The sequence below is a fragment of the Cyprinus carpio genome, chromosome A11 (assembly GCF_018340385.1).
Source record: "Cyprinus carpio isolate SPL01 chromosome A11, ASM1834038v1, whole genome shotgun sequence".
NCBI lineage: Eukaryota > Metazoa > Chordata > Actinopteri > Cypriniformes > Cyprinidae > Cyprinus > Cyprinus carpio.
The window spans coordinates 22,341,268-22,366,768 of record NC_056582.1 but is presented as its reverse complement, the minus strand read 5'-3'; the positions used below and the strand labels follow the sequence as shown (position 1 = coordinate 22,366,768).

The window sequence follows — 25,501 nt, the reverse complement described above, 5'->3', positions numbered from 1 at the left end:
GGCGCTTGTGTCCTACTGTGAGACAAAAGTTCAGGAATAATAGTTTCCCTTATATGAATTTAATTTATGGGCCTCACTGTATATATGCATACAGTATATAAAATTATTAAAAGGCTCAAACAGTTTAAAAACAGAAATATTGTGAAATAATGTGTTTTCTATTTGAATATATTTTCAAATCTAATTTATTCCTGTGATGCAGAGCTGTATTTTCAAAATCATTACTCCAGTCATTAGTGTCACATGATCCTTCAGAAATCATTCTAATATGCTGCTTAAGAATCATTTCTTATTAGTAGGAAAACAGTTGTGCTGTCACAGCTATCATAACAATTTGAGAATGGGTAAATGTTGATGCAATTTTCAGGTCTTTAACTTGACTTTATTTAAGTTTGCAAAAAATCGTAATTCATTTTCCATCATTTTCTGACCCTTAGAAAACAAGCTGTTTTTGCTACTGTACTTGTGAGACTCCTATAGTATATGCAAAAGTGTGATTCAGTGAAGCTAAACTCTCACAGAGAACATTTCAAGTGGAGATCCATCTTGCTTTCCTCGGGATCTTAATGAGTTAAGGAGAGGAGGAGAAAGGAACCTTCTGGCCAACTTTCTCTGCTGTCGTCCACTGAAGCTGGATGTGATTCAGAAACAATTCTCTCTCACGGGTCTCTAAACACATTTCTATTCCACCTGTGTGAGGTTTCACAGATAAAGTCACAGAAGCAGAAAGCATTGTAATTACTCTTTAATTTATTGACTAATGGCCACAGCCTCGCCTGACAGCAGCAATTGTTCTAATGTCCTGGCCACCTCGACTCTGCTCAGGGCCTCTTTGGGCAGCGTAACTAAAATAATTTATCATTACAAGCACATTAAATTGAAACATATAGACCATAACTGCTGTAATTTATATTATGTTGTCTTTGGGTTTCATTCTCTGGTTCTTCTGGCTCTCTCTCACAGGTGGAGCCGAGCGCATACATTTCAGCGCAGAAGACGTGGATGAATGCTGCTTGAGAATATACAGGAATTTTAGGAAATGCCAAAATGTGTTTGGAAGGCTGCACTGGGCTGATATTTCTCAAACAGTCTCATTTTCACAAATAATTTCACAATTTTGTTTCATAATTAATTTCTATCCTCTCTCTGCCACTTAGACTTTTCACCTGTATGTTATGTTGAGCTAAGCTCCAAAACAACAGACTCAAACTTTCAGCTTCCAAAACTTTCTCCTCCTGTTTCTGGAGATAATCTCCGTTGTAGGTGTGCTAATGTTGTGCCTAGTTTTTTGGTCTTCATAAACTTTATAATCTTCACTTTTTTATGTCTAAGAACAAAGTTTGAGTAAAGTTTAAAGCCTTGTTCAGACTGTCGGTCCAAATCCGATTTTTGTTCATATCCGATTGGAATCTGGTCTAAATTATTGCGTGTCCACACTGTGTACTGCAACTTGTGTGTCCATGGCGCTCTTTCATTTTACTCAACATCTGCATTGGTATCTATGGCAATGATGTTGGGTTGGTATGTCTACGCTAAAAACAACAAGAGCAATACAGATGTTGTCTTACAACATGATGACATGTTGCTGTCATGTTGGATTATAATAAGGGATAAAACGATTACGTCTTATGAGGTAGAAAGGTAGGACTTATTTATTTAAGAAAAAGAAGAAATAAATAATTTTATTCAGCAAGGGCACATTAATAGAGATGTAACAACCTCTGTATAATGCATATTAAAGTAGTATTTTAAATGCACTGCTGCTTTGATTACAGCGGTAACCAAGGAAACACTGAATCACTGCTGTTTCATAAGCGCCACCTGCTGTCAGAGAGTGAATTGGCATTCTCACTGAATGCCGTTTGCTGTTTTTGTTTCGTGCAGACGTTTTATGTAGCTATAGTTTCACAAAGCTGTTTTTTTCTTTTGCTTCAAATTTCAATTAAAAACTGCTCATGCTGCATGTATGCAACATCTTTGTTTGGATTGTGATTAAAATCCAGCACTTGCCTCTACTTTTAAATGGAAAGAGCGCAGGCAAAGCTTTTTAAAAGAGCAATAAAGAGATTTATTTGTATTACTACATATTTGATTTGGGATTTGTTTTAAAATTTCAATGCAGTTTTGTTAACTGACATATTTCAGTTTCACAATGAAATGTGCAGCTTTTGTCTGAGAAATAATAAAATAACACCTTTTCATTTATAATTTGTCTTAAATCTAATTTTATTAAAAAAAACTGAGAAAATCGTATCATGAAATCAAAGTATTTTGAATCATATCGCATCGTAAATTGAGCGAATCATTACATCCATATGATCAAAAGTCATAGTAAACACATTAATAATGTAACAAAATATTCACATTTTTATTTTTACTCAAATACAATTTTTCTATTCTTTGAAAAGTCCTGAAAAAAATGTATCAGTTTCCACAATAATATTAAGCAGTTTTCAACACTGATAATGATTATAAATGTGTCTTGAGCAGCAAATCAGCATATTAGAATGATTTCCTGAAGGTGACACTGTGTCATGTGACACTGAAAACTGGACTAATGATGGTGAAAATACAGCATTGCATCACAGTAATAAATTACATTTTAAAATATATTCAAATGAAAAACACTTATCTTAAATTGTAATAATATTTACTGTTTTTACTGCATTTTTGATCAAGCAAATGCAGCCTTGGTGAGAAGAGACTTCTTTCAAAAACATTACAAAATCTCTCCGACACCAAACTTTAGAACGGTAGTTAATAGGTCATTTTTGCATGGTCATTTTTATATGTATGACACAGATTGCAATTTTTCCCCAACATGTTGAGACATAAATGCCATGTTTTTTTAATTGAATGTCAAGTTAAAAGCAATTACGCATTACACCTCGATTCTGTTGCATTTTCCTGATCTTGAAAGTAACAATACATTTTGTGCAAACGGCTTTCAAGATCTAACTGACAGTAAAAATTGACGGCAAAGTGAGTTGCATTTTTTTCTACTTTGCAAGCACTGGTGTTTCCTGCAGGCAAAAAAAAACATCCAGTCAATGGCTTTCAGAACAGGCCAAGTTCACAAACATCATGTACAGGTTAATCATTTTGAACATACAGTATGCGCATGACTTTTCTTTATCATACTGTGAGCTGCTGGAAATTAAAAGCTGCTTTAGAGAGAACAGCCTGCTGTGTTTGGAGACACGTCATCTATCCACAGCATGTGTAAATCAAGGACGACCGACAGTCGAGTTCATTCAGCCTAACGTCTCTGAACAAGACAAACAATTCCCAGCATCCCTGCTCGGCTCTCTCTCTCTCTCTCTCTCTTTTTTTTTACAGGCGTTCTATATCCCTCAGCTTCAGTCTTTTTGTATTTTTTTCCTGCTCTCTGCCCTCCGATTTGTGGAGCTGATCGATAGAGTGATGCAGACGTTGCTGCTGAGGACGACAGAAGTGGCTCGTCCCCAGAGAGGAACAATAAGGACCAGCGCATCCCCCACCCACAGCTACAAATACAGCCAAACATTATTTCAACACAATTCTATCTGCGTTTGTGCAATATCGTGTGGGTTTGGATGAGAAACATGGACGTTTGCACGTAAACACAACCCGAAAGAAGGAAAGAAAGATGCGATGGCTTTGTACGCAATAATTCAAATCGCTGAATGTTGCCACATGCTGCTGGGTTTGTCACATCCTAAAAAGATATTGCGGCAGAATAAAACAGCTAGGAAGTCTTAGTCTTTGAAAAGCACTTTCAAGCCACATAAAGTTTAACATGAGCTCTACAGCTGCCAAGCCTCAAGGTTTTTCGTTACTGTGAAACTTTGATTGGGACTCAACAGACATCAAGGGTGAGAGAGACAGAGACTGAAAGAAACAGACAGAATGGACCATGAAAGTTGAAGAGAGACTGATCCAAGACTGGTCATCTAAAAAAGACACTTCCTGTAGTCCATCGTACTTCAGGCACACTATTTCTTTCCACATCGTCAGGTCAAACTCATTCTGCCCTTGTGCAATGCTTCCTGCTCACTGCAGGGGGCAGCCAAACACTGAATCTCTATCTGATGCTAGCCACAACTATAAAGCACGTTTTCAGCTTCCAAACAGGCTTTGTAAGATTAAAAACACATCACCTATAAAACAAATCTGCAAAGCACTGGCAGAAATAAAACAAAAAAGGTTTACATTGTGATGTAGGAGAGGAAATATCTAAAGCATTATCAATATAGCAAATTAAAAAGGAGAATAATACACCCATATGGCAAAAAACATATATATATATATTAAATATTTGCTAGATATGTGTCGTAAACAGTGAACCTCTATGAACCTCCTTCAAAAATGTTTGAAATTTAAGATATCATTAGTTTCAAACCTAATATACCAAAGTACTGTATATTTCACAATGTATTTCAGTGAAAATGCATTTGGCATAAAAAATACATTTCTTACATCTTACAGTGGTCTACATTTAGATTTGAGTTTTTCTTCAAATCTGACAGTAAATGTTATATTAGTTTTGAGATGCTATTAGTTTTTGTTAATATTTTGAATTAGATTTTATTTTTATATTTTCTGCTTTCATGTTCAGCTTTGTTATAAAGTTTTAGTAATTTTATTGTTTTGGCTATTTTTAGTTATTTTCTGTTCTTTTAAAATATATGTCTACTGTATATATTTTATTCATTTTTATTTACATTTTACTTTATTTCAATTCTACCACCAAGCTAAACTAAATGCAAATGAGAAATTTTGCCTTGGAATATCTGAAATAAAATACCTTTTTTTTTTTTAAGTTAACTCGTTAATGTATTTTTTTGGATTTAAATATATGGAGTACAAAATATTGTTGAATGCTTATAAAAAATATATTTATATATTTTTAAATTATACTTTCAAAAATATACAAAAAATGCCCACAAAACATATTTATTGTATAATAATAATAATAATAATAATAATAATAATAATAATAATAATAATAATATATTATTATTATTATATATACTATGTTCTAAGACGTATAATATATATATACAGTTGTTGTAGTGCTGCCATGACAAATTTCAATTGAGTACTACAGTAGTAAACAGTGGAGAGGAATGATTGGAGGACAACGTAAAAAAAATTCAAAATATTATGTATTAGAATCAAACTAATGGCAGCCCAGAATGTTTAAGTACATGCACATAGGTAGCGTATCCCATGGGCTCGGCGGTGACCCCCCCCCTCCTGCAGCTGGCTGTGCTGATGGATGTGAAGCATATGGCGTATGGTACGTAACTCTGCATGTGCAGGGTGGAGCAGGCCAAGACGAACAGCTCAGCAGAGGGCATGAAATGTGCCGGACGTGAACAGAATGAGAAAGCTCATCTTCCCTTCTCCAACCTGCAGAGTCACCTTCTCAGCTCCTGCTCTCTAAAGCCTTGAAATTATCTGTTTTCTTCTCTTCACTAATTTTTTTCATGGAAAACAGGAGTTCTTGCTCTTTTGAGCTAGCAGAATTTGGAGCACTAAGTACACAATGTTGCAACAACATAAAGCTCCCACTCTAAACCACCAAAACTATTGAAACTAAACTACAAAATGCCTTAAAATCGTAACAGTACAATGAGCACATCAACATACATTACCCTTCAAAAGTTTGGGGTCAGCAAACTTGAAAGAAAGAAATACTTTTACTCAGGAAGGATGCATTAAATTGATCAAAGGGGATAGTGAAGACATTCATTACAAAAAAAGAAAAGAAAAAAAGTCTGTTCATCTCAAATAGAAGCTTTTTAATAAAGTATCCTGAAAAAATGTGTTGTGGTTTACACACAAATATGAAGCAGCACAACTGTTTTTAACACTGGTAATAATAAGAAGTTTCTTGAGCAGCAAATCAGAATATTAGAATGATTTCTGAAGGATCATGTGACACTGAAGACCGGAGTAGTGATGCTGAAAATTCATTACATATATTCAAATACATTCAAATAGAAAACAGTTATTCTGAATTGTAATAATATTTCACAATATTACTGTTTTTTTCTTTAAATAAATGCAGTACTATACTGATATTGATATATTGTTGACCTACATAAAAAAACATAGTGAACTCTCAACTTCAAAAAGAGCATGTACTGAAACCAAGCTCCAAAATCTGTTGATTTCACATATGAAAGGCAAAGCACCAAAAATCTGAACATTTTATTCTAAGGGTCAGAAAAAAGCAAAAATATTACCAGTTTTGGTAGTTTGACAAAAAACCTTTTACTTTTAAAAACAAAAACACAAATTTATGATATGACCCCTTTAAGGTCGAAAGGAAAATGTGCCAGTTTTATTCTAAAGGTTAAAGAGAGGGTGGAAAAAGTTCAAGTTATTGTTATTCAAAAATAACAAATTTTAAATGCAAATGTTAAAAGTTTTGCTCCTTCATACGCTCTCCTCTTCCATTCCTCTCACTGTTTTTGTCTCCTGTGCCTTCATCTCTCATTCTCATGGTTCTGGCAGTCAAGAGTCATGATGGCTGCTCCAGAGAGAGCCGTGTGTGACTAGCAGGGCAGCAGGTGAAGGGGATGTGGGACATAGTGTGTGTGTGTGTGTGTGTGTGTGTGTGTGTGTGTGTGTTTGGCTCTGGAGCGCACAGCTGCGCACATGTGGGACTGAGTTTGCTTGTCAAACATCGTTAACACTTCCTGGCTAGAGGCTGCTCTTCTTTTTGTTTATTTCCTCTGGTATTTAAAGGAGAAGCCGTTGAGCTGGTGTCTTTGGGGTGATGACAAAGGCAAAGAATAAAAAAAGAAAACAGAACTCGGCTGCTGAAAGGCACCCCGGGAGCAGGAGGGCTGCAGCTGTGAGCGTAGCCACAGTCACTGTGAAGGCATGCGAACCAGCGTGGGGTCGCCCGCAGCAGCATGTGTGCTGAGACAGCAGACACAGAGAGAGACCATATGATCCCATCGCCCCCTCCTGCAGAGAGGCCCGTAGAGAACACAGACACACTTCCTCTCTGTTCTCTGGCTTGAGCACTGCCTGTTTTACACAGCGTTTGTGCATTACTGTGGCTGTAATAAACTCCAGTACTCAAGGGGGCGATAAAGTGTCCTGTGCCATTAAACCAGATGTGTTACTATTTGCTACACTGCAAACATGACTTCTTAATGGTTTCTAATGATTCTTTTTACTTTTTCCAGTAAAAATATCTAAATTAAGGCTTGTTTTTAGAACATGTATCTCATTCTGGTTTCTTTAATACACTTAAGTGCATTTTATCACTTGAATGTATTTAACTTGTTATAAGTTATAACAAGTAAAAGTATGACAAACTTTATTTAAAAAAAAAAAAATGGAACAGGAAACTACTGATTTGCAATTCAAATAAATTCAACACATGCAATGCATTCTGGGAAATGACATGTTCTTTCACCCTGTTCCACAAAAGCTCATTTATTGGATCTGGATCTATCGATCGATCCATCCATGCCTTTAAAAAATTACAGCAATATATGAATTAATTTTAAAACATTTTAATTCTACTTCCTTATATACAACTTGTCCAACCCAAATTAAAATAAGAAATGTTGCCTTGGCAACAAGCTGAAATAAATGAAGAAATAAATATTATTATAATTTAATGCTTTATTTTGGTTAACATTTCCCCCCACAAGTAATACACACACACACACACACACACACACACATATATATATAATTTATATGTTTATTTAATGGTTTTAGTTTTTGTTAACTTTAATAACCCTGCCTCAATTTAAAATTCAAAAATTGAATTAAAACTTTAAAAGGCTTTTGAATTTTTTTTGCATTATACTTAAATGTATTTAAGACAAATGACACTGCAAGAAAACAAGCCTTAATGTATTAAGCAGGCTTCTCAAGTTATCTATAGATATTTTAAATGAAAATCAGTATTAAAAAAATCATTAAAACTGAATTTTTTGCAGTGTACAAACATGTCACCTTTCTAATTGAGATTCTTTGCTCTAAACGAAATGATCTGAAAGATAAAATTGACTGTAGAAGTTTTTGTAGTGATGGCAGTTATAGCACCCCTTGTGGAAACCCTGAAAATGCATCACGTTATGATTTTCTGAAAACAATGACGCATGGAACTGTGCGACAGACATCTGCATGGAGTACGTCTTAGAACATAGTATTAATTTTTGAGTGAACGGTTTCTTTAAAATGCCTGAAAAAGTAAAAACGAGCCTTTCCAATTTCCTCCCCGATGCCCTTCTATCCTCAATGTGAGCAGCAGGCTAATCATTCTCTCTGCGTTTGTCTCACACACACTCTCGCTGAGGGTGGTTTGTGGCAGACGAGCGGTCAGCACCTTTAACACACACCGGTGCTGATATGATTCATCTCTCTCCCGAGGGTTCCACAGAGCAGCGCCTTGCTTTTCCATGATCACGGAGGCGGGTTCCGCCTGCTTACTGATGTTCATTTCCACCAATACGAGTGCGAGGCCTTCTCCAGACGGCGCTATAAAGAATGAAGTGGCATAATCACTGTCTCCGACTCGCAGGAGAGTCTGACTTGCGCTGCAATCAAAGCCGGAGTAGAGGAGAGAGATTACGAGGAAGATGTGATCAAGGCACGAGGGGAGCTCTCAGCGGCAGACTTGGTAAAAGCCGATTTACCTGTTTATTTGTTTACCCTGATCCCTGCTGGAGATTTAATGTGCTCTGGAGCGAAATCTGCTGCAGGAGGATAATGGAGTCCATGCAGTTGCCGGGCCGGGATGGGTGGATACGTGCATGGGTTTCGCAGAGTTGAGGAGAGAAGAGATGTAGACGAGAACCGAAGCTTAGTGGAGATAACGGAACCCACAGTGGGTTTGCAACACAACGCTCAAGGCATTACACCACAGTATGGATGAGAAGTACGCTTTGCAGAGAGGATACTGTGCACAAATTCAGGCCTGAAAATGTTTTAGGCATTTAAATACTTAAACTGCAACCTAAAAACCTCAAAAATACAGAAAATATTCCAGCAGCAGGAGGAAGATAAAACAAAACCACATGTTCGGTTAGATTCAACTGTGTTTTACATCAGCAATCTGATGTATTTCTAAGTGAAACAAGATATTTAATTAAAGTGAGAAAGAATAGACCAAGCAAACTGAATTTGTCCATCTAAAATAGATAGTCAAATCGTATTCTGAAACATTGCAGTCATCACGGTTGGACAAAATTCAGAATTGAAGAATTGGCTCTGGAACTGGGAACATAGGTAGAGGAAATTCCTGAATTACAATTCAAAGAAATTCAATACAGGTAATGCATTCTGGGAAATGAAATGTTATTCCACCCTGGTTAATTTATTTAAGATGATAAAACATATCTTTTTCCCCCCCCTAAACATCTAAACATCCATGTGGCACATTTAAACATCCATTTATTCATTAAATTTTTTTTTAAATCGAACTTTCAAACAAGGCTTGTTCAGCTCTATATTTAAAGTTTGTTTATGAAACTGACAAAAAATAAATTTCTTTTAATTCATTTTAATTTGTAAGCTACCTCATTTCAAATTCCGGAAACATCGCCAAAACCACAACTGGACATTATTCAGAACTGAATTTGCCCCGGAACTGGAAAAACAGGAAGGGGAATTTATCATGTTGGAATGTAAAATAAATTCAATAATATAATTCATATGAATTTGTCTGGATTTCAGGAAATTTTTTAAAGTCATTGCATCAAAATTTCCAAAAAAAAAAAAAGAAGATATATATATATATATATATATATATATATATATATATATATATATATATATATATATATATATATAAATAAAATGCAAATAGGTTGACTTTGAACAAGCATTAAGTAGTGCTAGTAATAGCACCTCATTTCCAAAACCCTCAACACGGCTTTAAACTGTCAACACACACAAATAGTAAGTGAGCGGCCAGCCCAGCTCTTCTCAGCATGCACCACACTGATCTAAATGACATGAAGTGGATGAAATCAGAGACTGTAAATCATGTCTAATTATGCCTGCGGGCAGTAGCCTTAGGGGGAGGCCTATAACACACACGCACGCACGCACGCACACACACACACACACACACACACACACACACACGGATCTCACATGCACACATACAAAGACAGCAAACGAGAGAGAAAAGGACATGTTTTATTTTGTCCTCGTCCATATTTAAAACACAAAGAACAGGAAGTGTTGACGGGTGACGCCATCCTTGACCTCCTTTAAACCCCTGACGATCAAGGCCTCGAATTCAGTCCATCTCAAGTGATTTGAAATGCTTTCTTTTGCATATGTAATATAATCTTTCTGATGGCTTCAACACTCACATTTTATCCGCAGTTCGTTAGTAGTGCTTACCAATTACTTCTACTAATTAACGGCCGACAGAGCTTCATGTGTTCATAAATAAAGCGATGTGTCGTCATCAGTGCCGGCTTCATACTCCCGGCAGTTTAAATAATTGAAAAGAAAATGGGCTGAAGGGGAGGAGGATGTGAGACACCACAGAAATGGGTAACGAGTGGGTTTCAATATCAATGAGAAGCCCAGACGGAACCTGCTGACTTTTTTTACACATTTTATGTTCTGATTTGTAAATGATGAATGTTCAAAATTCTACAGTGGGTTCTGTGCACACTAATTCTGGGTGGGTTAGGCTACAAGTCCAACAGATGATCTGCTGATTTTCAGATCAGTTTCATTCCAGCCAAAGCAACACCATCACCAGGATCACAAGGACTGATGTTCAAATGAAATAGACAGACAGATCAATGGGAGAGCAGACAGTAAAGCTCACATGACCCACGTCATGTCAGAAAACCTCAATTTAATGCATTACACATGGTACTGTATTACTTTCAATGCACAACAGTTTCTGAGAGGTGAGGTGTGCTGTTACTTTACTAAGTGATCAGACTTGCGATTTGCGCCTTGGTGATTTCATGCAATTTAATTGCCTTCGGTGTGAACACGCTTTTAGAGGCACCATATGGGCCACTAAACCCAGTCCATTTCCAGGGACCCCTGCTTTGTGCTAAGTGCCATTCTGCCCCACATTTTCTATTTCTATGTTATTGTACTGTGAACATGACTCTTATTCATTCCTCTATGAATAGAGAGACATTTCTGTCTGGGCCAGTCAGAGGGAGGCTGAGTTTCTCCTCCCTGTCTATTGATTTCAGTTGTTTTTCCTGTTATACTTCTATCAAATGTAGAAAGAGATTCTATGCTCTAATCTAAGGCAGCCTGACAAATACTAGCATTTGCAAAACCACACCATATGCCTTTATACATGCATTGTGCATGGGAAAAAAGACTTAAAGAGACATACAAATTCTGTCATTACTCATTTTAGTCATGTTGGTCAAAACTCTTCTATGGAACACAGAATGAAAAGTCATACTTCACAAAGTAGACGGTGGCTGGTCAAGCTAAAAAACAAAACAAAAACAAACAAAAAACCACCAACACGTTTTCTTAAGTCATATGATAGCTTTGTGTAGGAAACAAGTCATTAATCACTAAAAATCCCACTCAGCATCTGTGATTTCCATTCACTTTCATTGTTTTGAAAAGAGCAGCTTGGACAGTGCTTTAAATATCTCCTTTTGTGTTCTGCCACATAAACAGACATGAGGGTGAGCAAATAATGACAGAATTTTCAGTTTTTGTGTGCAAGAAAGATAGAGAGAGAGAGAAAGAAAGAGACGAGTTGGAAGTGCTTTCGTAATAGGCTGCTCTGCTCGTCTCTTATGTGTGTGTGATTTACTTTGTCAGCAGACACTGTGGCACTAGGTGGTTTACTGATCCACAATACTCTCCGCTTCCTCTTTCCATCTCTCCCTCTTTCTTTCTGGAACATGGAGGCGAATGTAATCACAAAAATCTGTTTGATTAAATGGAGTGGATGCCCCTGAAAGTCTGGAGTCAGACGGAGGGATGCAGCCTCCACCAGAGCAGGAAGAACGGCAGACTGGGGAAATCACTTGTCTCTTTTAGAAAGTACCAGATCCTTTCTGTGTTTTCCCCCTCGGATCACATAACAACAACCTCTCCCTCCATCGCTTCCTTACATACAATCTTGTGCTCGTTCTCAGTCACGCCAGCATCATTGCAGGAGTTCTCACTAGCAGCGGGAAGTACAGAAAATCACAGGCTGTCGCCAAAGACTCATAAAGTGCCGCATCAAACGAGGTCAGCAATTAATTACCTTAAATTAAAAAGCCCCTCAGCATGGCGATGGAAAAGACCCCTGCGCCTGTCAACGGCTTCATCTGAGAGAACTGACGGCGGGATCGGAAGGGCCTTGCGGAGCCCGTGTCAGGGTGAGGAACGGGGGCTCAGCCGGAGAAGGTTGATTTGGAAAGATGGTTGGCGCTGATTAATGAAACATGGCCGCTGCCTACCGTGAGAGAACATACTGATCTCATGGACCGAACGTGGAGTAGCAAACGCTAAGGGCTATGCCGATACGCTGCACATTCGCAGGATTACAAGGGAGTGTTCACTGTGTTTTTCGAGAGATTTTCAGACCACACTCATAGCACAAAATGCTGCTAGTGTTGAATGTACTTATATGTGACGACAAACCGAAGATCCTGCCTTAGGGACATTCTTGCATTCAATCTGGAGTGTTTGTTACTGTTAGGGGTGCACAGAATTAATTTTTGCACATAAAATAGAAATGCAAGTTGAAATTCTTTTAACTTGAACATTGCATTTTTAGAAATACTGCAAAAGATGCAATCACAATGGCCAAAAATGTCCATTCATGATGCATGTTTACACAGGAAGACAATGGAAAAGCAGTGCAGTGGAGTGCAAAAACTCATTCAGTTCAAACTGCCCTTTAGTCTGTGTACATATATGTGCCAGATGGCCGTGAATTTAACCATACTAATATTTATTCATTTCCAAGACACTTTAATCTAAAGCAACTTGATTTTTTATGCATTTTACAGATTAAATTGATCAAAAGTGACAGTAAAATAATAATTATTAATGATAATGTTACAACAGGTTTCTATTTTAAATAAATGCCATTATTTTGACCTTTATATTCATCAAAAAATCTTTAAAAAATGTTTACAGTTTCCACAAAAATATGAAGCAGTTTTCAATGCTGATAATATTAGGAACCATTATAAATAACTAAGTACCAATAATGATTGATAATAACTAAGCACCAAGCTCAAAATTTAGCTTTTCCATCACAGAAATAAATAATATTTTAAAATATATTAAAAAGAAGTAATGGTTATCTTAAATTGTAATGTTTCACAATATTACTGTTTGTGCCTTTGTGAGCATAAGAGACTTATTAAAAACAGTAGACCAGTAGTGTGTATATAGATGGACCCAAGACCAATCAGAATATGAGGATTATACAATCTTCTTGAGCAAATTGAGTATTTTCATCTAGCATACTGTTGGCCTGTGTTGACTCAGGGTCAAGTGTGAGGTGATAAAGGTCAGCTTGCTGACTGACTGCAGTGATGGGTTAAATGTACTCACTGGAGGATGACTCGAGGTCACACAGAGTACACATACACAAGTGCTGATGTGAACATAACTCGATCAGTCTGGAGAGCACGTGTCTGTGCAGTCTGTAGGCTTTCAGGACCACAGACAGCGTCACCGAGAGCACAGATACACATGTGCTCCTACACACAAAGACAGGCGTAATAAACAGTATTAAGCTAAACGGGGTGAAACCTTATGTAGATGTACACTGAAAGCCCAGAATATCAAACTTGAGGTGAACTCCTATCAAACAACTGCCTAGCAACTTCCCAGAATACACTAAAAACTGCACAGAAACCAAAAACCACTCAGAAAATTTATGAACAAGTCCATACAAGCAAATGAAACAATAATGTGCACCAAAATAAATAAATAATAATAAGAAAAATAAGAAAAAGTGTAATAAATCTCCCACTCTATAGTAATGTGATTCAATTAGCTGCCGGTCGATGTCTGGCATCAATATCACGGTTTGAGGGTTAAACTTTTATGACAGGACAGCAATTATTGAAAATTCTACGGGGTCTATAAATGCTGCTGCAAATTTTCCTCTGACCTTGGATCAGATGCCCGAGTCCTAATATATTCATTACTGCTCAGTCTTGCATGACATTATTTTCACACTTAAGCAGTTTTACTCCTAATGTTTGCCAGGATAATTTGTGAATGGCATATTATGAGATGTCTTTGAGGATCTTAAGAGAGCTCAGCGTTTGCCAGATATTAATGTTTGTATGTTTTATCGTGTTCGAACAATAAGTCACTCCACGCGGCTCGATTATGCCACCCATTCTGTCAAAGGTGTCGGCTGCCAGGATTGTTAATTAAATCTCAGTAAAGCCATGAATCGAGGGTCATTCTAGAAACTTCATTAGGAGTTATGAATATTAATTTTCCAATTTAAAACATCATCCAACAACCCTTTTGACTTTTTAAACATGCACAAGAAAAAATATACTGCATAATTAATTAACTATAGATTTAGATTAATTAATTTGATGAAGAATTAATTGAAGTCAAAACTCTCCATCATTCCTTGTTGAACGAGGCCTGCATGTGCATTATCAGAAGCGCCTACAACCGCACACACTCGGGCAAGTCTGCTTTCGAGAAGACTGGGATGACTTTGTGGTTTCCAGTCTCATTTAATCACACCCCAAGCACTGATGGTTTCGTTTAAAGGGATAGTTCACCCAAAAAAATCATAATTTACTCTGCCTCGTGTCATTCCAAATCTATTTGACTGACTTTCTTTACGGAACACAAAAGGAGATGCTCTGCAGCCTGTGTTGATATTTCTTGTAAATGCAATTACCATGAACAGGAACTTAAGCTTTAAAGCTTCGAAATAAAAGCAAGAAAAGCATTATAGATGCTGACTATACAACTTGTGCTCAATATTCATGTTGTTATTCATTGGTAATTTTCCCCTCCACTGAGTCGTTAACTATTGCAATGGAGTCAGTGAGTTGAACTCAAGAACTTGATCAATTTTGAGCGAATCATTCATACCAGTTTTGTAAACCAAAATAACAAATTCTAACAAATTCACTGGAAAGATCTGAACTTTCTAATGAGAGCTGGGGCAATTTTTTTTTTCTACACAAAAAATGCAAATATTGTGGATTTTTTTTTTATATATATTTTGAAGAATATGGGTAACAGTACCCCATAAACTTCCATAGTATGAAAAATATATATATACTATGGACATCAATGGGGACCATCAACTGTTTGGTTTCATACATTCTTCAAAATATCTTCTTTTGTGTTCAGCAGAAGAAAGACTGGTTTGGGACAACATGAGGGTGAGTAAATGATGACAGAATTTTCATTTTTGGGTGAACTATTCCTTTAATGTGAATGACAACTTCCATCTGTTTCTCAAATGGTTTTAATGTGTTTTGAACTGTGTTTTGAACATCTCAATCATTGTCCATTGTAACTGCAGAGAAAAAAAAAGCATGGAAAACTGTCTTTAAAATCTTTCCATCTGTGTGACCAAAGAAAACAAAAATCAGGTTTAGAATGACATGAGGATGAGTAAATGATGAAGAAACACACTAAGATGCTGTACTTGCTATTTTAGGCTCAAAATCCTAGTTTCGGTTTACCATTAGATGCTAATTACTCTGGCATTTCATTACCGCAATTTGAGTCATAAATTCAGCTTTTTCAGAGCAGATGTACTCTGGCAGACACGCACTTCATCCCTAGAGGAGGGACAGTGAGCTGCTGTCTGCTCTGCAAGTGTTGCTAAATAATTGAATTCAGTCTTTATCATCAAGTGACGCTGAGCCTCATGAGGGTGATCTGCCCGAGAGGTTTACCTCTCGCTCTTCTTTCTGACACATGCATACGTACAAACAGAAATGCATTATCTCACCAGCTGTGCGACCAAAACCGAATTCAGTTGCTCAGTCAGTCAGTGCTTTTTGTATGAAGGCACCTTCTAAGGCTTCCAAGGCAGCACAATGTCACGTCTAATGACACAGAACAAATTCAAGTGAGCTTTAGAAATAACCAAGTGAATATTTAATGATTGCAATGGACATTTCTTGCTAGAAATGGAATCATAAGTTAAAAAAGTACATTTGTAAATTAATTTACCTCCAACTGCTCTGTCAAATGTAATTATTTTATGATTTCAACCGACCACTGAACCACACAGAGGATTGTGGGATTTTATAGCCAAACAACAATAACAAACAAACAAACAAACAAACAAACAAACAAAAAAAACATCTAGCCCACTGGCATTTCTAATGAAAAAAAAATTAAAATTAATCTTCACTGTTACTTATGAAAAATCTGTAAAAAAAAAAAAAAAAATAGGGCACATGGCCAATCTGATCTGTGACAATCCACGATGCGCAACACAGTTTCAGATGACAGACACATTGAAGGCTGTGTACAGTGCATGGCAGAACGCATTAATGTGCTTGTATATGATTGTTTGTTTTTGATTATTCATGAGCTCGGGGCCGACAGAATCAGGTCACCCCGCACTCAAATCAAAAGATAAACTATGACCAACCACTGTCAAAAAACACATGTCAACTCAACACGCAAAACTTCAAAGCCGCGACACGCTGTTCTGCGTTAGCTCTGTGTGTTGTATGTTTTATAGAGGCGGGAATCTCTCGCTGTTTCGCTTGATGGTCAATATTGTCTTCCCGGACCACACAGACGTATCCCAGCTCTCGTCAGCGCCTGCTCATCCTGTTTTCTCTTTTCCAATTCCTTCAGATTTCTTCCTCTGCTCTTCCCATATGGTTCAGTGCGTCCTACACGGCGTCTCTCATCCATCATCTCTCGCTGCCCTCCTCTGGCTCCTGTCTCTTTCTCTCTCTCTCTATTTCATATTGACATGTTGCCACTTCCCAGACCCCTCTCGTTTCATCTTGCTCAACTACCTCTCCGGCGGGCCGCTTCGCTCAGGCCCACCACCCTCCCAATACACACACGTCTGTGAACACACAATAAATGGACTTCACTCACAAAAGCGCAAGAGGACCACAGTGACACTGTAAATGGACAAACACACACAATAAAGTGCATCCACACACAGTGGCCCACATCCACGCAGAATACATACATATACATCAAAAAAGTACACACACACACACACACACACACACACACACACACACACACACACACACAAATGCACACATATATAAAAACACATGCACAAAAGCACACACACACACACACACATAAAAGCACATACACGACCAAATACACATACAGTATATAAACACAGATATAAACACAGAAGAAAACCTATAAGAAGGCATAAACATACACAAGCACTCAAAAAAAGCACATGCATGAAAAGCACACCCCCACACACAGATGTACACCTTGGACGTCCAGTGACTAATGGTATCAGTATTTCTACATCATCGGCAGCACTGAGCACTGACTGTTGGTTTCAGATTGCTGTCTGTCTGCTTTTGAACGCTCACATGCTGTGTGTGCATGTGCGTAGATACTCGCATGCACTTCATAATCCAAACGCCCATCTTGGCAGGGTGTTAAGGTAAGTCCATAGTTCATCTGTCTTCAGAAAATGTGAAATATATCAGCTAACTGTCAAAACATCAGATATACACATGAGATTTTGTTATATCGTAAATATGATTCAAACAACCATATTGGCAAGATAAAATACTATTATAGTTTTTATTATTATGAATTAGTTCTTTTTATTTTCTGTTTTTATTATATTTTTAGTTAAAGTTTTAGTATGTTGTGTGTTTTTGTCAATTTTATTATTATTACTTTTTATATATATCTATTTAGTTGTCAGTATTTTTATTTCAGATTTAGTTTTAATTATTTTAGTACTTTAGTATTTTAGTATCAGAATTAACTAAATGAAAATGAAAAATGTTGCCTTGGCAAGCAGCTAAATTAAACATTTCTTTGTAAAATAGAATTTTTTTTTTTTTAAATAAGTTTATTTTATATCAAGTAACAATTTTTAGTTAACTATGACAACCCTACAAAACATAAATCATTTATTCATCTTTCATTTTATCCATGTTTTTACAAGCAAAATAAGGAAATATAAATTAAAAATGTTTGAAAACAGTGCAACCCATCACATTTCACTTCTGACATAAACAAGTGTTTTGTTGTTGTTGTGGAATTAAAATTGGTATGAAGAACCATGAAGTTTCACTGCTATTGGTATTGAGAACTGAACATTAGGTTTCGCTACAAGAACAATGCAAACATTCACACATGCACACATACATACACATGCTTTCCTGCACTAATAAATGCCCAGTGTTCTTGCCAGAAAGCATTAGTGCAGAGCAGAGAGTCTGTCTGCCGCTGCAGCGCGCCAACACATGCAGCACTAGCGGGAAGAGCCAGAGGAGCTGACGTACCGTCTGAGAGACGGCCCATCACACAATTCATTATGGCAGTCACGCGATACACTCACACACTCAGACTCTCACTAAATTTCTCTCTCTCTCTCTCTCTCTCTCTCTCTCTCTCTCTCTCTCTCTCTCACAAACAAACACACACACACACACACACACACACACACACACACACACACACACACACAGTCCACAATGGCCACTGCCTAGTCCACCATGGCCACTGTCACTCACACTCCACTACCACACACACTCACACACACACACACACACACACACACACACACACACACACACACACACACACACACACACACACACACACACACACACACACACACACACACACTTACTGTTTGCTGTGTGAAAAGCGGTTGTTTATTTCCTGGAGGAATAGAGCACTATGTGTTTCGATGAAACCTTCAAAGCTCTCTGTTGTTATTTTGGTGTTTTAATAAAAGGCATGTCCGACAAACTGCTCATTTGAGATTATGGGAAGGTGCTCAAACAAGAGGTTGGCATCAAAGAGAAACTGATATGTGTGTGTGTGTGTGTGTGTGTGTGTTCGCACTGACAGTGCTTCTTTATTCAGTTGATGTGTAATGAAAAAAACTGGACCATATAGATATTATTTCATTATGCAGCATGTCAAAACATCTCCAGATGCTTTGTTGTGTTTGTGCATTACAAGTAAAAGTGTTTCCACACATCCATCACAGATAATTCCTAACAATCATCGCTTGTAACTCTGTATTATTTCATGAATTTGTCTGACCATTCAGTCCTGATGGTTAATGGTAAACAAACTTGGCTTGGTGTCCTCGATGGATGCTCGAACCCGAGGCTTGGCTTGAGCTCCGAGTTCAACCCCCCATTGTGGTACTACACTGAGAGAGAATAACAGAAACAGAGGAGGAGATGGGGAGGTGGAGGGATGCCAGATGAATTGTCACTGGAATGGCAAAATGACTGCTGCATCTATAGGCTCGTAATTATGATTGACAGGACTGAATGATTAGGTTCCTGCCGAACCTACGTTTGGAACTTCATATATTTTATACATACAGTATATTTATATTTTTAAAATAGATTTGTATATACAAATAAATAAAAACAGTATGCATACTAAATAATACAACTATTGGTTTCAGTTTATTTATTTTATTATTGTAACTTTATGCTAGATGCCAAGCTTAATCATTAAACACCGTTTTAAGAAAAACATGTTTTTTTTCCAGGTGGTGAGTTTGTAAACTATGACAGTTTTAACACTTTGACTCCTAATTTCAATGGCAGGCCTTGTCAGACTGTCTTAAATTAAACTCATTGTCTCAAAATTAAAATCATAAAAATATTGCAAACCATACTTTTTGAGGTCATTGGAAGCCATAAAGCTTTCAAAATATGTACTGCAAAAAAAAAAAAAAAAAAAAAAAAAAAAAAAAAGACCATCATAACCTAAAAAAAGACCATAATCACATGTTGCTTGTCACATGGTTTTGTGATAAACCATTTTTTAGTTTTCAGGTGGGTGGCTGATTGGTAACAGTTGACATAATGTTAATGGATGTTAAAATCAGCTTAATGTTTTAGCCATTTATATTGTAGAAATAAATTCAATAGAGATAATCTTGATTTTTTTTATTTATTATTTTGAACTCAAGACTCACTCACTGTAAAAATTGCAATTGAAGGGTCATAAAGGCAATTTCAAATAAACTGAAAACCAGAATGCACACAATATATGTGTGAGATGCATTCTCTTAATAGATAAAATATGATATTTCTTAAGAAAACTGTTTAAAAAAATAAATGAAATGTGAAATGTCCATATATTGCAGGTAGAAAAATGCTAACATTACCTCCAAATGGCCAAAATAAAAATGTTTTGTCAATTTAACACTTTTGTTAACCCGGTCACAAATCTACATGCATAATAATGTTTAATGACGTGATTTAAGCTCTGAAGCTATATCTTCACATCACAACAACTGTCTTTCGGGATGTTTTTCATCTCTCATTTGAGTGATGTTTAGCACTTCCCAACTTTCTAACATTCTCACCACTCAATCCCACAATCCCCTGCTGCTCAGCTCCCATAGAGAATGAATTGAAAACAGTGGCTCAGCTCGTCTGACTTTGCACCAGTGGACACGTGTGATAAAAACAAGACAGAAGATGAAGTGTAAAGCAGTCTTTAGACTATCATCATAGTCAAGTACAGTGTGTCGGTATATTGAATATATTGTGTTTGTGTCTGGAGCTGCCAGTAGGTGTATACATCACAGAGACTGAACAGATCAATCTCTCTCTCTCAGTCTCTCCTGGCTGAAAGTCAGATAAAACACATGCTGACTCACTATATGTGTGTGTGTGTGTCCCTCTGTCCTATCAAATGTCTGTTATGGATCAATTAACTTGCCTTTCATGTTTGTCAACTCTGATAATAAACTGATATGGATCATTAGCGCTTTAATTGGTTGATTACGTACCTTTAGGAACAACTGGAGAGAATTTATAAACGAAGGTCCGTCCGGCACAAGTGGTTTCTATTCTAGTTGTGTTTAAAATTCACTGTGGTAGAGTCGGGTCTTCTCGGTTCACTGGCCTACAAAGTCCACTACAACATGAACTCCAGGAGACGAGCAGACACTTTCTCCTCTGCTCCTTGCCCTCCTGATTTCCTTCACTCTGTTTGTTATCATTTTTCTCCTCATTCTATCCTCCATCGGTTTGGATTCAAAGAGCCCTGGGTGCATTTGCACATGAATGAGCATGTGGTGTTTAATTACGACCTCAGATGCACTCCCCTTGCGGAAGAGAGGAGAGACACATGACACAAAGCAGATCAGCCAAATTAAACTTTGACAAAACGGCAGCGGGCATGCATTGATATTCCTCAGACGTCATTGTTTTGATGGGAAGGGGCCCTTTATGTGATGCTCTTTAGAGAGAGACTGGAGGAGTCTGGGAGGTTTAGAAATATTTTGCCAATGGGATAAAAAAAATTAAATAGTTTTCCCTCTTGAATTAACTACCCGTATTTACCCCAGTGGCTCCCCCCGTGTTTTAAGGATAAACTTCACTCAGTTTTGTTACATTTCTCTGAAAACAAGACTGAACAGGCTTATCATTTTGCTTCAAACTAAATTAAAAGTGCAAACCTTCCATCTAGTCTCAATTAATGTCACAAAAACTACATAATTATAACAACAATACTAATACTAATATGCTAAATATTACCACGATTATCATGACTTTGTTATTATTATAATTCATACCACAGTTTTTTTCTGGTCCTCAAATCTGATTGGCTGAGAGCCTTTTCCAGCGGTGTGATATTCTAGTGATAACAGAACTCCGTTTCACTGTTTGTATTTCTCACAGCGAGTGTCATGGCGGACACCCAAATGCTCTATAATTTTAGAAATAATACTGTTTTTGTGTCACAGAATGTAGCTTTAAGAGTTTTATGTAGTTGATCATAATGTAGTTGTTTAGACTTAGATATTGTCTATTTGACAAGTCCACAGCTAGCTCCTCTGGAATTTAATATAATATTATGATATACTCATAACGTTATATTTTATATAATTTATATGCTGCATATCAGAGCGCTGCCTTTGTACCTTTGACTGAATTCCCTAGCAACTTTTATGATGGCTGTTGTTGTTTTTGTTTATTAAATATTCTTATTCAATAAATAATAATAGTAGTATTTAATAGTACTTAGAACTGGTGCCTGTGTTCATGATGGTTAGTTTAGTAACATTATTCTCCATTAGATGGTGACAAGAGACTGTTTTTGAGTGAGTCAGCAGTAAAGACTTTTATACTGAAAGACGCTGAAACAGGGTTGTAAACAAGGACATTATTTTTACTTTCAAAAACACCTTGTAAGACGTAACCAACAAATGCACTGAGCAGTGCTGTCATTGGCAATGAAAGTATATGACAAAGATATCGCTTTCCTCAGTGGACATTAATGTTTTATTGTGAATATGAGATTGAGCTGAAGAATGAATGTTGTATCAGAAGCTAGCAATCATTTTTATTTATATAATTCCCGAAACCTCTGACTCTTCCATCAAAATCAATCACTGCAAAACCATTTCACTTGCACTCAAAATCAACCGGCGCTTTTAGATCACACACAAATGAGTCAATAAAATAAACACTACAGAGCATTCATTAGACACTACAGAGAAAAATGGAGAACACAGCATCCAGAACATTACAGAAAAAAGTATATTGTATTGAGTAAACAATTTTGCAATTCTGTAAAAAAGTATAGTAATTGCAACTGAGTAAGGTATATATATTGTATAGGCCTACTGTATGTACTGCAAGAATATATTGTGCTGAATATTGAATAGTATTGAATGTTTGTATATATTCAGCACTTAAATACTGCAAAAATACTGCAGTCCAACTGCAAGAACCAAAAAACAAATAAGACTCTAAATGAATAGCTTCTTACAGTAAACTCAAATACGGTAAGTTGTACAACTGTAAAATCAGGGTCAAGGAGAGATTCATTCTGTCTCAGCATCATGTCTTTGTGCTTGAGTCCAGCCTGAGGACTTTGTCCACATCATAAGTAAAGTTGTGTTTTTTTGCTAGACAAAGAGAAAAAACCCTCTGGTCTGACAGATCCAGCCTTGATTACACTCTCAAATCCTTACTCTCTGTCTCCTCATCCTCTACTTACATGTAGATACTCTTCCTCCTCTCCTTCTCAGACTGTTTCCATCTATTATTTGCATCATCATTCAGTCACCTGTGCCACTTGTGCTCTCTGAACTGGCTCATATTGTGTACAGTTGGTTTGATCACATCATTAGTAACAAGTGTGAACAATTTTGAATCATTGTGTGTAAACGATGACAACTGTGCTTTAGTCGTGTTTAACTTTTGCCACTTGTGTTTAACATTTTGCAGCACAAATGCGTCACAGTGTGATAAGTGTTTCAGTGAATGAGAATGTGTTTATAGAGTTTTACAAAAAGAGTGCAAATAGAGCCTAACTGCCTGAATGTGTTTAAGGTTTATCAGAAAGAGTGCTTTATTGAACAAATTGGTTTAAGCTAGTGGGAATTTGGTTCAGAGATTAGGGTTTAGTGTTTTAGCAATTCAGAAAAACTGTAAAACTATTACTTTAAAATAAGTGTTCTTTAAGTTTCCAAAAGTTTACACATAATAGACTAGTTATAGGGTTTTCTTTTTTTCCTCAGCATTATTGTCGTTTGATTATTACTGATGAGATCATAGACAGTGGCAGCTTTAACAGGCTGCATTCACACATTCGCACAGATCTATTTCGATATATCAGATGTTCTGTCCTGCTCTGAAAACATAACTGACTGTATTTACATTAATTTCATATAAAAGTATTCGGAGATGCAAGTGTATTTAACCGCAGCCACATTCGAGCTTCAGGACAACAAACACAAAGCACACGTCAAAGTCTGTCAGTGCACGAGTTTCGTGTTTTAGTACCGCGTATCGCACTACTGAGATACAAGCACTCTTTTAACTTTAAATTAATACGACGACACAATAATCGCAGTGCCTTCATTGCTTTAATTACATTAGGAGATGAATGTGTGTGTAAGCGTTTAGGGGGTGATCTCCAGTTGTCGCTTGCAGTGTGAGCTCACACTGGTTCTGACCCCTGAAGACAGCCTGGAGTCACACAGGCTTCATTAAGAGCAGGAAAGCACTCGCTGCACTAAACAGCCATGGCAAATTGCAGACTGAAATCAGTGCCATTATGTAAAAGCAGGCCGGGTGTGGAGAGGGGCTGTGTGTGTGTGTGTGTGAGTGTGTGTGTGTGTGTGTGTGTAGAGGACAGTTGCCCAGCAGTCTCTTCCCTGCTGCTCTGTGGCCTGGCGCTGTCACACCCTATGATCATATCATTAATGCTTTATCACTATGCTCTTATTTTTGATGCACTTTTCTCATGTTACCCACATAATGGGAGCAAACAAATTCTCTCTAACAGCAAACCTTTTTGTAAAGATACGCTACCATTCAAAAGTTTGAAGTCATTAAGTTTTCTTTTTCTTTTTTTGAATTAAATGGAAACTTTTTTTTAGCCAGTACACATTAAATTGATCAAAAGTAAATACATGTATAATGTTACAAAAGATTTCAATTTGAAATAAATGCTGTATTTTTATATTATATAGTAGTTTATATATATACAACCAACAAACTTCTTTTTGTTCTGCTTATAATGTGCTTATTTGTTTTTTCTTCAAAATAAATGACACTTGATATTTTTGTTAACTAAAGCAATGACACAGATATTTTTATGCATGGCTTAATTCTTAAAATATGTTTTGGGGGGCACAGCATGTGTGTGTCTGTGCCTACGTAAAACACAACAAATCAAAAAACATCTTATGAGTCATTTGGTGCCTGATGTCAGAGCTGAAGCAGCTGTGTGCTCAGTAAAGCAGCTCTGATTTGCCTCGTCTGCTCGCTGTACTTACAAAAGTGTGTGTACACGTTCTGTGAATGACAGGTCCAGATGCTGGCCAGGAAACCTCTGTCCATGTAAACAGCTCTTGAACCCAAAACCCTGTGGTGATTTGTCGGCCCACATTTTTAGTTTCCCTTGATTTGCCTCCCAAACAAACCCTTGCCCTTTCCACAGCGTTTCATTTATGAATAAATCCAGACTTATCTTTCAGATAAGCATGCATACCGTTGGATATTTTCGCCTATGCTCCCAAGTTCCTTATGCTACGATTAAATTTAATTGCATGGCCTTCTATAGAAATACACTGCACTGAAAACATTTGGAACGTCAAAGTCTAGAAGTAATCTGCGTGCCATTCGGTTGCTCTTGACGTGCACTTCATATATAATCACATATTATCTTAATTTGCATTCATCATCATATCACAGCTGTTATCTCTCAGGATAGATATAGAAACTGCCATTAAAAGTAAAAAGCTTTTTCATTATCGCTGCTCGGTGAATCAAGTAACACTGTAAATTTCGTGCTGAGCCCCCATCACCGTAGGGTGATGTTCTACGATCTCACCACATTACCACCC

General features: G+C 37.0%; 1 protein-coding gene across 17 annotated transcripts in view; it reads right to left on the bottom strand.

Annotated features, from left to right (window-relative positions):
- The window catches only part of LOC109098356 (calmodulin-binding transcription activator 1-like), a 285,375-nt gene that overhangs the window by 118,385 nt on the left and 141,489 nt on the right, over positions 1-25,501 (bottom strand). The gene's annotated exons all lie outside the window — the stretch shown is intronic.